This window comes from Scyliorhinus torazame, chromosome 30, assembly GCF_047496885.1.
Source record: "Scyliorhinus torazame isolate Kashiwa2021f chromosome 30, sScyTor2.1, whole genome shotgun sequence".
Lineage (NCBI taxonomy): Eukaryota > Metazoa > Chordata > Chondrichthyes > Carcharhiniformes > Scyliorhinidae > Scyliorhinus > Scyliorhinus torazame.
Window position 1 is genome coordinate 140,220 of NC_092736.1, and position 14,018 is coordinate 154,237.

Genomic DNA, 14,018 nt, shown 5'->3' on the forward strand with positions numbered 1-14,018 from the left:
CAGGTGCGCACTATCCGGCCTGAAAAAATGCGGTTTGCACTCTGCGCAGATGTGGCAGTTCCTTGTGACTGTACGGACCTCCTCCACGGAGTAGGGGAGGTTGCGGGACTTTATAAAATGGTAGAACCGAGTGAGCCCCGGGTGGCAGAGGTCCTCGTGGAGGGTTTGGAGACGGTTAATTTGTGCGTTGGCACATGTGCCGCGGGATAGGGCATCGGACGGCTCGTTCAGCTTTCCGGGACGGTACAAGATCTCATAGTTGAAGGTGGAGAGCTCGATCCTCCACCTTAAGATCTTGTCATTTTTAATTTTGCCCCGCTGTGCATTATCGAACATGAAAGCTACCGACCGTTGGTCAGTGAGGAGAGTGAATCTCCTGCCGGCCAGGTAATGCCTCCAATGTCGCACAGCTTCCACTATGGCTTGGACTTCCTTTTCCACTGAGGAGTGGCGGATTTCTGAAGCGTGGAGGGTTCGGGAGAAAAAGGCCACGGGTCTGCCCGCTTGGTTAAGGGTGGCCGCTAGAGCTACATCGGAGGCGTCGCTCGCGACCTGGAAGGGGAGGGACTCGTCGATGGCGCGCATCGTGGCCTTTGCGATATCCGCTTTGATGCGGCTGAAGGCCTGGCAAGCCTCTGTCGACAGAGGGAAGGTCGTGGTCTGTATTAGGGGGCGGGCCTTGTCTGCGTACTGGGGGACCCACTGGGCGTAATATGAAAAGAACCCCAGGCAGCGCTTTAGGGCTTTTGAGCAGTGAGGGAGGGGAAATTCCATGAGGAGGCGCATACGTTCGGGGTCGGGGCCTATTATCCCATTGCGCACTACATATCCCAAGATGGCTAGCCGGTTTGTGCTAAAAACACACTTGTCCTCGTTGTATGTGAGGTTCAAGGCTTTAGCGGTCTGGAGGAATTTTTGGAGGTTGGCGTCGTGGTCCTGCTGATCGTGGCCGCAGATGGTTACGTTGTCGAGATACGGGAACGTGGCCTGCAACCCGTGTTGATCAACCATTCGGTCCATCTCTCGTTGGAAGACCGAGACCCCGTTTGTGACGCCAAATGGGACCCTTAGGAAGTGGTATAATCACCCGTCTGCCTCGAAGGCTGTGTACTTGCGGTCACTTGGGCGGATGGGGAGCTGATGGTAGGCGGACTTGAGGTCCACGGTGGAGAAGACCTTATATTGGGCAATCCGATTGACCATGTCGGATATGCGGGGGAGAGGGTACGCATCTAGCTGTGTGTACCTGTTGATGGTCTGGCTATAGTCTATGACCATCCTTTGTTTCTCCCCTGTCTTTACTACTACCACCTGTGCCGTCCAGGGACTATTGCTGGCCTGGATTATGCCTTCCTTCAGTAGCCGCTGGACTTCGGACCGAATGAATGTCCGGTCCTGGGCGCTGTACCGTCTGCTCCTAGTGGCGACGGGTTTGCAATCCGGGGTGAGGTTTGCAAACAAGGATGGGGGCTCAACCTTGAGGGTTGCGAGGCCGCAGATAGTGAGTGGGGGTATTGGGCCGCCGAATTGGAAGGTTAGGCTCTGCAGATTGCACTGGAAGTCTAATCCCAGTAATGTGGGCGCGCAGAGTTGGGGAAGGACGTAGAGCCTGTAGTTTTTAAACTCCCTCCCTTGCACCGTTAGGGTCACTATGCAGAAGCCTTTGATCTGTACGGAGTGGGATCCTGCAGCTAGGGAAATCTTTTGCGCACTGGGACGGATGGTCAAAAAACAGCGTCTTACCGTGTCGGGGTGGATGAAGCTTTCTGTGCTCCCGGAGTCGACCAGGCATGGTGTCTCGTGCCCGTTGATCAGCACCATTGTTGTCGTCGTCTGGAGCGTCCGGGGCCGTGCTTGGTCCAGCGTCATTGAGGCCAGACACGGTCGTAGTGCTTCAGCGTCTACCTCGAACCCCGTGGAGCCGTCGATGCTGGGGTCCATTGTTGCCGTCCAAGATGGCAGCGGGGGTGAACAAAATGGCCGCCCCCATGCATCGCACATGGCTGGGGGTCACAAGATGGCGGCGGGGGTGGACAAAATGGCCGCCCCCATGCGTTGCACAGGTCTGGGGGGTCCCAAGATGGCGGCGCCCCTCCTCCCCTCGTGGTGGCCAGGACCCAAAATGGCGGCGCCTGCGGGTCGCACATGGGGCGCTGGGGGGGTTGGGGAGCGTTAGAAACGCGCAGGACTCCTTGTTCTCCGGGGACAGCGGTGGCCGGGACCCAAAATGGTTGCGCCTGCGGGACGTACATGGGACGCTGGGGGGGTTGGGGAGCGTTAGAAACGCGCAGGACTCCTTGTTCTCCGGGGACAGCGGCGACCTCCCGGGACCGGCACACAGCCGCGAAATGGCCCTTTTTCCCACAGCTCTTGCAAATCGCTGCGCGGGCCGGGCAGCGCTGCCGGGGGTGTTTCGCCTGGCCGCAGAAATAGCAGCGGGCTCCCCCGGGACGACTTGGCTTCTGAACCGCGCAAGCCTGTGGGGTGGGGGGGGGTTTGTCGCGACGGGGGTCCACGGAGCCCAAGGGGCTGCCGCGCGGTCGGGGCCGTATAGGCGGGCGTTTCGCGCGGCCACATCTAGTGAGGCTGCAAGGGCCCGTGCCTCTGAGAGTCCTAGCGACTCTTTTTCTAAGTCTTTGGCGGATTAGCGGAGAGTTCATACCAGCCACGAACGCATCGCGAATTAACATGTCCGTGTGTTCAATCGCGTTTACCGGCGGGCAGCTGCAGGCCCGTCCCAAAATTAGCAGCACGGCGTAGAATTCGTCTAGCGATTCTCCGGGACTTTGCCGTCTCGTTGCGAGTTGGTAGCGTGCGTAGATCTGGTTCACTGGGCGAACATAGATGCTTTTTAGTGCTGCGAACGCCGTCTGGAAATCCTCTGCGTCTTCTATGAGAGGGAAAATTTCCGGGCTTACCCTCGAGTGCAGGACCTGTAGTTTCTGGTCTTCTGTGACCCGGCCGGGGGCCGTTCGGAGGTATGCTTCGAAACAAGTCTGCCAGTGTTTAAAAACTGCTGCTGAGTTCACTGCGTGGGGGCTGATCCTCAGGCATTCCGAGATGATCCTGAGCTCCATAGTCCTTTAAGCACGCTTAATAAATTGTAGCGCACAAAGACTCACGAGAGACGAATAGAGATGAAGTCGATGAGGCTTTATTAAGCGTGACTTGTTCCCCGCAGTTCAGCAACAGACTGGCCTGCGGGGGAGAACTCCTGGTTCTTATACTCCGCCTTCAGGGCGGAGCTAGAGGTCAACAGCCAACCAGGACCCGGGAACTGTCAGCCAATGACATCACGGCTTCACAGTCCCACATGACCCCTAATGCATACTACCACACCTCCCACATCTGAAACTATTCTACCCGCCTCAAACACCACCCGCTTATTTTTTTTTCAAATATATTTTATTGAAGTTTTTCAGACAAAAATTTCCCATTTTTACAACTTAATAATAAAATATACATTAAACGTTATTTAAATAATATATTAAACTAACAACAAATGAGAAAAAAGTAATACACAAGAAGCAAATATCAACAACTAGTATAAAAACAAAAACAAAAAACAAAGCACGAAATAACACTCCCCCCCCCCCACGCCCCTGGGTTGTTGCTGCTGTCTTTTCTGTTTTTCCATTATCGTTCCGCGAGATAGTCAAGGAACGGTTGCCACCGCCTGGTGAACCCCTGAGCCGATCCTCGTAACGCACATTTTATTTGCTCCAGTCTTATGAACCCTGCCATGTTGTTTATCCAGGCCTCCACACCCGGGGGCTTCGCTTCTTTCCACATAAGTAGAATCCTTCGCCGGGCTACTAGGGGGGCAAAGGCCAAAACGTCGGCCTCTTTCGCCTCCTGCACTCCCGGTTCTTCTGCAACCCCAAATATAGCTAACCCCCCAGCTTGGTTTGACCCGGACCTCCATCACCTTTGAGATCACTCTTGCCACACCCTCCCAGAACTCATGCAGTGCCGGACACGACCAGAACATGTGGGCGTGGTTCGCCGAGCTTCCCGAGCACCTCCCACACCTATCCTCCACCCCAAAAAACCTGCTCAGTCTTGCTCCCGTCATATGCGCCCTGTGTAGAACCTTAAATTGAATCAGGCTAAGCCTGGCACATGAGGACGAGGAATTTACCCTGCTTAGGGCATCTGCCCACAGCCCCTCCTCAATCTCTTCCCCCAGCTCCTCTTCCCATTTTCCCTTCAGCTCCTCTACCATCGTCTCCCCCTCGTCTCTCATCTCCCTGTATATTTCGGACACTTTACCTTCACCAACCCATGCCCCTGAAATCACTCTATCCTGGATCCCTTGCGTCGGGAGCTGCGGAAATTCCCTCACCTGTTGCCTCGTAAATGCCCTCACTTGCATGTATCAGAAAGCATTCCCTGGTGGCAACTTATATTTTTCTTCCAATGCTCCCAAACTCGCAAACGTCCTGTCCACAAACAGGTCCTTCAGCTTCCTAATTCCTGCTCGCTGCCAACATTGAAATCCCCCATCTATCCTCCCCGGGACGAACCTGTGGTTATTCCTTATCGGGGACCACACCGAGGTCACCGTCACTCCCCTGTGTCGTCTCCACTGCCCCCAGATCTTCAAGGTCGCCACCACCACTGGGCTTGTAGTGTACCTTTTCGGGGAGAGCGGCAACGGGGACGTCGCCAGCGCTTTTAGGCTCGTTCCCTTACAGGACGCCATCTCCAGCCTTTTCCACGCCGCACCTTCTTCTTCCCTCATCCACTTACAGACCATCGACACATTGGCGGCCCAGTAGTAGTCACTCAGACTCGGCAGTGCCAATCCCCCTCTGTCCCTACTGCGCTGCAGGAACCCCCTCTTTACCCTCGGGGTCTTTCCCGCCCACACAAAGCTCGTAATGCTCCTGTCTATTTTTTTTAAAAAGGCCTTTGTAATCAGGATGGGGAGGCACTGAAACACGAAAAGAAACCTCGGGAGGACAACCAATTTGACCGCCTGTACTCTGCCCGTCAATGACAGGGGCACCATATCCCACCTCTTAAAGTCCTCCTCCATCTGCTCTACAAGTCGCGTCAAGTTAAGTTTATGCAGGGTTCCCCAGTTCCTGGCCACCTGAATCCCCAGGTATCGAAAATTCCTTGCTACTCTCCTCAGTGGCAGAGCATCTATCCCCCTGCCCTGTTCCCCGGGGTGCATCACAAAAAATTTGCTCTTTCCCATATTTAATTTATATCCCGAGAATTCTCCAAACTCCTTGAGTATCTGCATTACCTCTGGCATCCCCTCTACTGGGTCCGCCACATATAGCAGTAAATCGTCTGCATATAGTGACACTCGATGTTCCTCTCCCCCTCTAAGCACCCCCCTCCACTTCTTAGAGTCCCTCAGAGTTATGGCCAATGGCTCAATTGCCAACGCGAACAGTAACGGGGACAGGGGGCACCCCTGTCTTGTACCCCTATGTAATCGGAAGTAACCAGATCTTTGCCTATTTGTAACAACGCTTGCCACCGGGGCCCCGTACAGGAGTCTAACCCATTTAATGAACCCCTCCCCGAACCCAAATCTCTTCAGCACCTCCCACAAATAGTCCCACTCCACTCTATCGAATGCCTTCTCTGCATCCATCGCCACCACTATCCCTGCCTCCCCCTCCGGTGGGGGCATCATCATCACCCCCAGTAACCTTTGTATATTGGCGTTCAATTGTCTCCCTTTTTACAAACCCTGTCTGGTCGTCATGTACCACCCCTGGGACACAGTCCTCTATCCTTGGCGCCATCACTTTGGCCAGCAGCTTGGCATCTACATTTAGGAGGGAGATGGGCCTGTATGACCCGCACTGCAGCGGGTCTTTGTCTAGTTTCAGAATCAACGATATTGTCGCCTCCGACATTGTCGGGGGTAGTGTCCCCCTTTCCTTAGCCTCATTAAAGGTTCTCGCCAGAAGTGGGGCCAGCAGGTCCACATATTTCCTATAAAATTCCACCGGGAACCCATCTGGTCCCGGGGCCTTCCCTGCTTGCATGTTCCCAATTCCTTTGATCACCTCCTCCACCTCAATCTGCGCCCCCAGACCTGCCACCTCCTGCTCCTCCACCGTCGGGAACCTCAGCTGGTCCAAAAAGTGTATCATTCCCTCTTTCCCCTCCGGGGGTTGGGACTTATACAGCCTCTCATAGAATGCCTTAAACACCTCGTTCACTTTCCCTGCTCTCTGCTCCATCTTTCCCGTTTCGTCCCTAACTCCTCTGATCTCTCTCGCCGCCCCCCTCTTTCGAAGTTGTTGGGCCAGCAGCCGGCTCGCCTTTTCCCCATATTCATATTGTATTCCCTGTGCCTTCCTCCACTGCGTCTCCGCCTTTCCCGTGGTCAGCAGGTCAAACTCCGTCTGTAGTCTTCGTCTTTCCCTGTATAGCCCTTCATCCGGGGCCTCCGCATACTGCCTATCCACCCTCAGAATTTCCCCAACCAATCTCTCCCTTTCTTTACCCTCTTGTTTCCCCTTGTGGGCTCTAATGGAAATCAGCTCTCCTCTAACCACCGCCTTCAGCGCTTCCCATACTACCCCTACCTGGACCTCCCCACCATCATTGACCTCCAGGTATCTTTCGATACATCCCCTCACCCTTCCACATACCCCCTCGTCCGCCAGTAGTCCCAGTAGTCCCATGTCTAATCTCCAAAGTGGGCGCTGCTCCCTTTCCTCTCCTAGATCCAGATCCACCCAATGTGGGGCGTGATCTGAAACGGCTATAGCCGTGTACTCCGTTCCTGCCACTTTCGGGATCAGCGCCCTTCCCAAGACAAAAAAGTCTATCCGGGAGTATACTTTATGGACGTGGGAGAAGAAGGAAAACTCTTTACCCATCGGTCTGGCAAATCTCCACGGATCTACTCCTCCCATCTGCTCCATAAATCCCTTAAGCACCTTGGCCGCTGCCGGCCTTCTCCCGGTCCTGGATCTGGACCGGTCCAGCCCTGGGTCCAGCACTGTGTTAAAGTCCCCCCCCCCCCCCCCCCCCATTTAACAAGTTTCCCGCCTCCAGGTCCGGGATACGTCCCAGCATTCGCTTCATGAATCCCGCGTCATCCCAGTTCGGGGCGTATACGTTCACCAGCACCACCGCCTCACCTTGCAATCTGCCACTCACCATCACGTACCTGCCCCCACTATCCACCACTATGGTCTTAGCCTCAAACGATACCCGTTTCCCCACCAGTATTGCCACCCCTCTGTTTTTCGCATCTAACCCTGAGTGGAATACCTGTCCCACCCATCCTTTCCTTAGTCTAACCTGATCCGCCAATTTCAGGTGCGTCTCCTGGAGCATAACCACGTCCGCCTTCAGTCTCTTTCAGTGCGCAAACACCCTTGCCCTCTTAATCGGCCCATTCAAACCTCTCACATTCCACGTGATCAGCCGGGTTGGGGGGCCATTCACCCCCCCCCCCCCTCGTCGACTAGCCATCCCCTTTTTAAGCCAGCTCCTCACCCAGGTCCCACGCACCCGTCTGTCCCCCAGACGGCGCCCTCCCATCCCGACCACCTCGTCTTGTATCAGCTCCCCCTTACCCTCAGCAGCAGCAACCCAGTTAATCCGCCCCCCCCTCCCCCACCCCGCTAGATTCCCCTTTAGCTTGATTGCTCCCCCCATGTTGCTTCCGGGAGTCAGCTAACTCTGGCTGACCTCGGCTTCCTCCGTTTATCCTTTGACCTCCCTGCGTGTGAGGCCCCCTTCCTTCCTGCGCCCTTTTTCCCGCCACGATTTCCATAGCGCGGGAAAAAACCCGCGCTTCCCTCTCTGCCCCGCCCCTAATGGCGCAGTTCTCTCATTCCCCTTCCCTGTCCCCTTTTCCACCGGCGCCCACATTTCTTCGTGTGTGTCCCCCCCCTCAGGGGGGGGGCGGGGGGGGGGAGAAAAAATTCCCCGTCCAATATTACTACATATTAGCCCTCCCCTCACCCCAACTCGCTACCTTTCTCCAGACATCAATTTCTCAAGTCTAGTCCAATTTCTCTTTCTGAATGAATGTCCATGCCTCCTCCGCCGTCTCGAAGTAGTGGTGTTTGCCCTGGTGTGTGACCCACAATCTTGCTGGCTGCAGCATCCCAAATTTGACTTTCTTCCTATGGAGCACTGCCTTGGCCCGGTTGAAACTCGCCCTCCTTCTCGCCACCTCCGCACTCCAATCTTGATATACGCGTATCACCGCGTTCTCCCACTTGCTACTCCGTGTCTTCTTAGCCCAACTCAGGACCATCTCCCTGTCCCTGTAGCGATGGAACCTCACCACTATTGCTCGTGGTGTTTCCCCTGCCTTTGGTCTTCTCATGAGGACCCGGTACGCTCCCTCCACTTCCAGGGGGCCCATTGGGGCCTCAGCTCCCATTAGAGTATGGAGCATCGTACTCACATACGCCCCAGCATCAGCTCCCTCTGTCCCTTCGGGGAGACCTAAAATCCTTAGGTTCTTCCTCCTCAAGCTGTTCTCCAGGGCTTCCAGCCTTTCTATGCACCTCTTATGTAGTGCCTCGTGCGTCTCCGTTTTTACCACCAGGCCCTGTATCTTGTCTTCATTCACGGCTGCCTTTGCCTTCACTCCACGGAGCTCCAACGCCTGGACCTTTTGTGTTTCCTTCAATCCCTCGATTGCCAGTAACATCGGCGCCAGCACCTCTTTCTTGAGCTCCTCCACACATCGTCGGAGGAACTCCTGCTGTTCCGGGCCCCATACCATCTGGGCTCCCTCGGCCGCCATCTTGCTTCTCCCTTCTCTTCCCTGCCGCTGCTCCAGAGGATCCTCCGCAATCTGGCCACTACTGTCGTTCCTTTCCATCCACACCCGGGGGGACTTCTTCCTTTGTCACCTCACACTGGGTTTGGCCGTAAAAAATTTCCGTTGGGGCTCCCGATAAGAGCCCAAAAGTCCGTTGAAACGGGAGGTGCCGAAACGTGCGGCTTAGCTGGTCATCGCCGCAACCGGAAGTGACCACCCGCTTATTGATCAGAATCGTGACCATTCTAGTCTTTGAATCCAGTCCCGAGTGAAAGGTCTGACTGACTCAGCTTTTCCTCAATCTAATCTGGTCAGTTACTCTAAGGTGCATCTCCTGCAACATTACCACATCCGCCTTCAGTCCCCTAAGATGCGTGAACACATGTGCCTCTTGACCGGCCCATTTAACCTTCGAACATTCCAGGTGATCAGCCTAGTTGGGGGACTCATTGCCCCCCCCCCCCCCCTTTCGCCGATCAGTCACCCCGTTTTTTGGGCTCGCCTCCAGCCCATGCGCCACGCCTCCACCGGCCCACCCCCAGGCAGCCTCTGCCCCCAACCTCCTCTCTGTCCCTTGGCCCAAGTCCCTCCCATAGATAATATTATTAAGATGTGTGATGGGATGATAAATGCACAATGTGCCGCCAAGTTTTGCTGCAGCTTTATAAAACTCTAGTTAGATCACACTTGGAATATTGTGTCCAGTTCTGGTCGCCTCATTATAGGAAGGATGTGGATGCTTTGGAGAGGGTACAGAGGAGATTTACCAGGATGCTGCCTGGACTGGAGGGCATGTCTTATGAAGAAAGGTTGAGGGAGCTAGGGCTTTTCTCACTGGAGTGAAGAAGGCCGAGAGGTGACTTGATAGAGGTGTACAAGGTGATGTGAGGCATGGATAGAGTGGATAGCCAGTGACTTTTCTCCAGGGTGGAAAGGCTGTCACGAGGGGACATAATTTTAAAGTGATTGGAGGAAGGTATAGGGGAGATGTCAGAGGTAGGTTCTTTACACAGGTGGGTGTGTGGAATGCACTGCCAGCAGAGGTGGTGGAGTCAGAGTCATTAGGGACATTTAAGCAACTCTTAGACAGGCACATGGACAGTATTAAATTGAAGGGGTGTAGGTTAGGTTGATCTTAGATTAGGATAAATGGTCGGCACAACATCGTGGGCTGAAGGACCTGTACTGTGCTGTACTGTTCTATGTTCTAATGTGCTTTTAAAAGTGAGCAAAAAATAATGTCAACTTTTAAAATAAAAGGTAAAATTTATAAACCGAAAAATAATGTTTTTTTTTAAACAAACAATTTTATTGAGGTAGTTTAGGTATATAGAAAAAGTGACATTGTATAGTACGAAAAAAAGTCAAGACACAAATTAAACATAGTACAAACCACGGCTCTGTTCACACAAGGACCTGCCTCAATATCCTACTCTATTCTACCCTAGCCCCCACCCTTGCTGACGCTTAATCCTCTCGAAGAAGTCAATAAATGGCTGCCACCTTCGGGCGAACCCTAATAGCGAATCTCTCAAGGCGAACTTGACTTTCACTCGGCAAGAAAGCTCGCCATGTCCGATAGCCATACCTCAGCCCTCGGGGGCTTTGAATCCCTCCATGCTAACAGTATTCATCGCCAGGCTACCAGGGAAGCAAAGGCCAGAACGTCGGCCTCTCTCTCTTCCTGGACTCCGGGGTCCTCCGAAACCCCAAAGATTGACACCTCAGGACTCATTACCACCCCAGTTTTCAATACGCGGGACATGACATCTGCGAATCACTGCCAATACCCCCTGAATTTAGGGCACAAGCAGAACATGTGTACATGGTTAGCTGGCCCTCCGGCGCATCTAGCACACTTGTCCTCCAGCCCGAAGAATTTGCTCATCCGAGCCACCGTCATGTGGGCCCGGTGCACGACCTTAAACTGGATCAGGCTGAGCCTGGCGCATGTTGCGGTCGTGTTTACTCTGCTCAGGGGTTCTGCCCAGATGCCGTCCTCCAGCTCCCCCCCCAAGCTCCTCTTACTACTTCAGCCTCTGGTCCTCGGTCTGCGTATCCTCAGCTCCCATTAGTTCCTTGTAGACGTCTGAGACTCTACCCTCTCCCACCTCTCCCCTAGAAACTACCCTGTCCTGCCTCCCCTTCGGCGGGAGACGTGGGAAGGACAGCACCAGACTGCGTACGAAATCCCGCACCTGTAAGTATCTAAAGTCATTCCCTCTCGCCAGCCCAAACCTCTCCTTGGAAAGCTCCCTTCCAGGAACAGCTCCCCAATCCTCACAATCCCCGCCCTCCTCCACAGTCGATACCTCCCGTCCATGTTTCCCGGGGCAAATCGGTGGTTGCCGCAGATTGGGGTCCACACCGATGCTCTTACCTCCCCTACATGCCTCCTCCGGGCTCCCAGCCTCGGCACCGGCGTGTCTCCCACCCATTGTTCCCAGTCACCCCCGACCCATCCATACCACTTCCCCAGATCAGCCCTACTTAAGCAAACACTCTATACAAGTCAGAAACAACCCCCACAATAGCACAATTCAAGTTAAACAAGAAAAAAAAAAAGAAATAACAGGCACTCGCAACCCTTCCCCTACAGACACAGAAAAAGATTGCACAAAGTTCCCCTGAAGCATCCATCTTAACCCAACCCTTTTGACTGTTTTCTTTATTATTTTCCCCCCAGCCAAACTCCAGCTAATCAAAAAGCCCAAAAAGGAAACATTCAGGTAAATCACGCAAAAAAAACACATCACTACAACCTTCCAACACCCTAAAAGGGTCGAAAAAAGAAACGACAAAAACGGACCCAAACATGCAGGCAATTTTCAAACCGGGAGAGAAACCACATACATTTAAAAGTTCTAACATGAGCCAAACGTCCTCAGCTCAGGGCCAGCCCTTGCTTCTTAACGAAGCCCATCGCCTCCTCGGGTTCCTCGAAATAGTGGTGCTGACCCTCATACGTAATCCACAGTCGCGCCGGAAAAAGCAGCCCGAATTTCACCTTGTTTTTATACAGTATCTCCTTCACCTGTCTGTAGCCTCCCCTCCTCCTGGCGACCTCCGCGCTCTGCGCTTGGTAAACACGCAGGGTGGTATTGTCCCAAGTACAGCTTTGTGTGCACTTTGCCCATTGCAGCACCCATTCCTTGTCCAGGTACCTGTGAAAGCGCAACACCATCGCTCGTGGGGGACCCCCTCGTCGCGGCTACCTCACCTGCACTCTGTGTGCCCTGTCCACCACCGGCGGGCGCGGGAACACCTCGTTCCCCAGCAACGTCCGAAACATGCCCTCCACATACGCGGCAGCATCCAGCCCCTCTGCCCCCTCCGGGAGGCCCACGATTCTCATGTTCTGCTGACGAGATCTGTTGTCCAGGTCCTCCAGCCTTTCCAGAAGCACTTTTTGCTGGTCCCTCAACCTCCGAATCTCCACATCCGCCACCTTTTGAAAGTCAGCCTGCTCCTCCACTGACTTCTCCAACTGCTGGAGCTTCACAGCCTGATCATCCAGCCTTTTTTCCATCCGGTCAATCGACTTCTGTAGCGGCTCCAAGTTGTCACGCTTCAGAGACAAATAGCCCTCCTGCATAGTGTGCAGCGGCTGCTCCATTGTGGGCTGGGCTGTCGGCGCCTTGCTCTGAACATCAGCCATGCTGGTCCCTCTCACAGCCTCCACTGTGCCCTTCTTCTGCTGTTTGAGGATCCTCCGGCTTCTTAGGTCCATACAATTCTGTATGGTTCCTGTGCCCGAGTACTATTGCTTTCCAGTTCCGCGCTCAGAAGTGCAAAAAAGCCGGGAGAAGAGGTCCAAAGTCCGACCAAAACGGGAGCCACCAAATGTGCGACCTACTCCCTCATAGCCGCCACCGGAAGACCCCGAAAAATAATGTTGATGAGGCAGATGAAGCTGGAAAAACTATTCAAGAATGCCTCCCAGCACAACAACACTCTGAACCCTCTTCTACCAGCAGTATGGGAGGTGTTGGTGTTGTGGTCTTGTCACTGGACTAGAAATACAGAGACCCAGGGTGGTACTCTGGGGACCCGGGTGAAATTTGAATTGAATAAAAATCTGGAATTAAAATTGAAGCCATTGTCATAACAAAACCCATCTGATTGACTCTTAAATGGCCTGGCAATTCAGTTCAAGGGCAATTAGAGATGGGCTAATGAATAGAAAAAAAAATGGTGCCACGGGTGGGAATGTAGTACCAGGCACCCTGTATTTATTATTCAGTTATTCATCCTTACTTTTCTAGGCTTTTTGTATTTACTTTAGACTGTAGCTAGCCTAGGCTTAAGCTATTTTAATGTAAGCATGTCTAGTCCTTTATGCAGTACTCAAAAAACAAAATTATTTGATATTTGAAACATGATTCCTCCTGAGATTTTTGGATATCGGACAATTGACCTGACTACCCTATTCAACATAAAGGGTTGGGGGTAAACCCAGTAACAACAGGCCAATCATCCTAATGTCTGTAGTGGTGAAATTCTTTGAGTCGGTAGTCTTTGACAAAATTAACTATTACTTGGAAATCCATCAGTTGACAAATGACAGCGAACACAGATTCATTAAAAACAAATTGCACCTGACAAATTTGATTTCAGTGAATGCTGCGCTGCAAGGGGCTGGTGCACTTCACAGAATATTGCACAGCAAGAGGATATTGAACAGCAATGGGCTATCACACGGCAAGATTTATGAGAATGGGCCAAGATGAGGAACTTCAGTTGCATTAGAAAAATTAGAAGAACTGGAACTTAGTACAGGGAAGATTAAGTGTAGATTCAATAAAGTTGCTTTAAAATTTTGAGAGGTGTGAGATACTGCATGGTACAAAGAGAAATTGTTCCCATTCACAGGAAATTAGTAACCACCAGATACAGATTTAAGGCAGTTGGCAAATAAGCAGTGGGGAGATTAGGAGAATTTTTTAAACGCTGAATTGTTATGATCAGGAATGCAATGAATGGAACTGTGGAAGTAGATTCAATTGTAACTTTCAAAATGGAATGATGTAAATATTTGAAAAGGGAAAAATTGCAGACTTAGGGAAAGGTCAGGGGAATGGAACTAAATTGACAGTTCTTATGAAGAGCTGGCAAATGCACAGTCGAATGAATGACCCCCTTCTGTGCTGTCTGATTGTATAATATTAACTTCAATAAAAATTAAAATACCTTTTTTATTGATTCACGGGATGTGAACGTCGCTGTGCCAGCAGTTATTGCCCAACCCTGG

At 52.6% G+C, this 14,018-nt stretch overlaps 1 protein-coding gene across 4 annotated transcripts in view; it reads right to left on the reverse strand.

The window, feature by feature from the left end:
* Positions 1-14,018, reverse strand: part of LOC140404293 (leucine-rich repeat-containing protein 49-like) — a 216,432-nt gene that overhangs the window by 75,900 nt on the left and 126,514 nt on the right. The window lies entirely within an intron of this gene.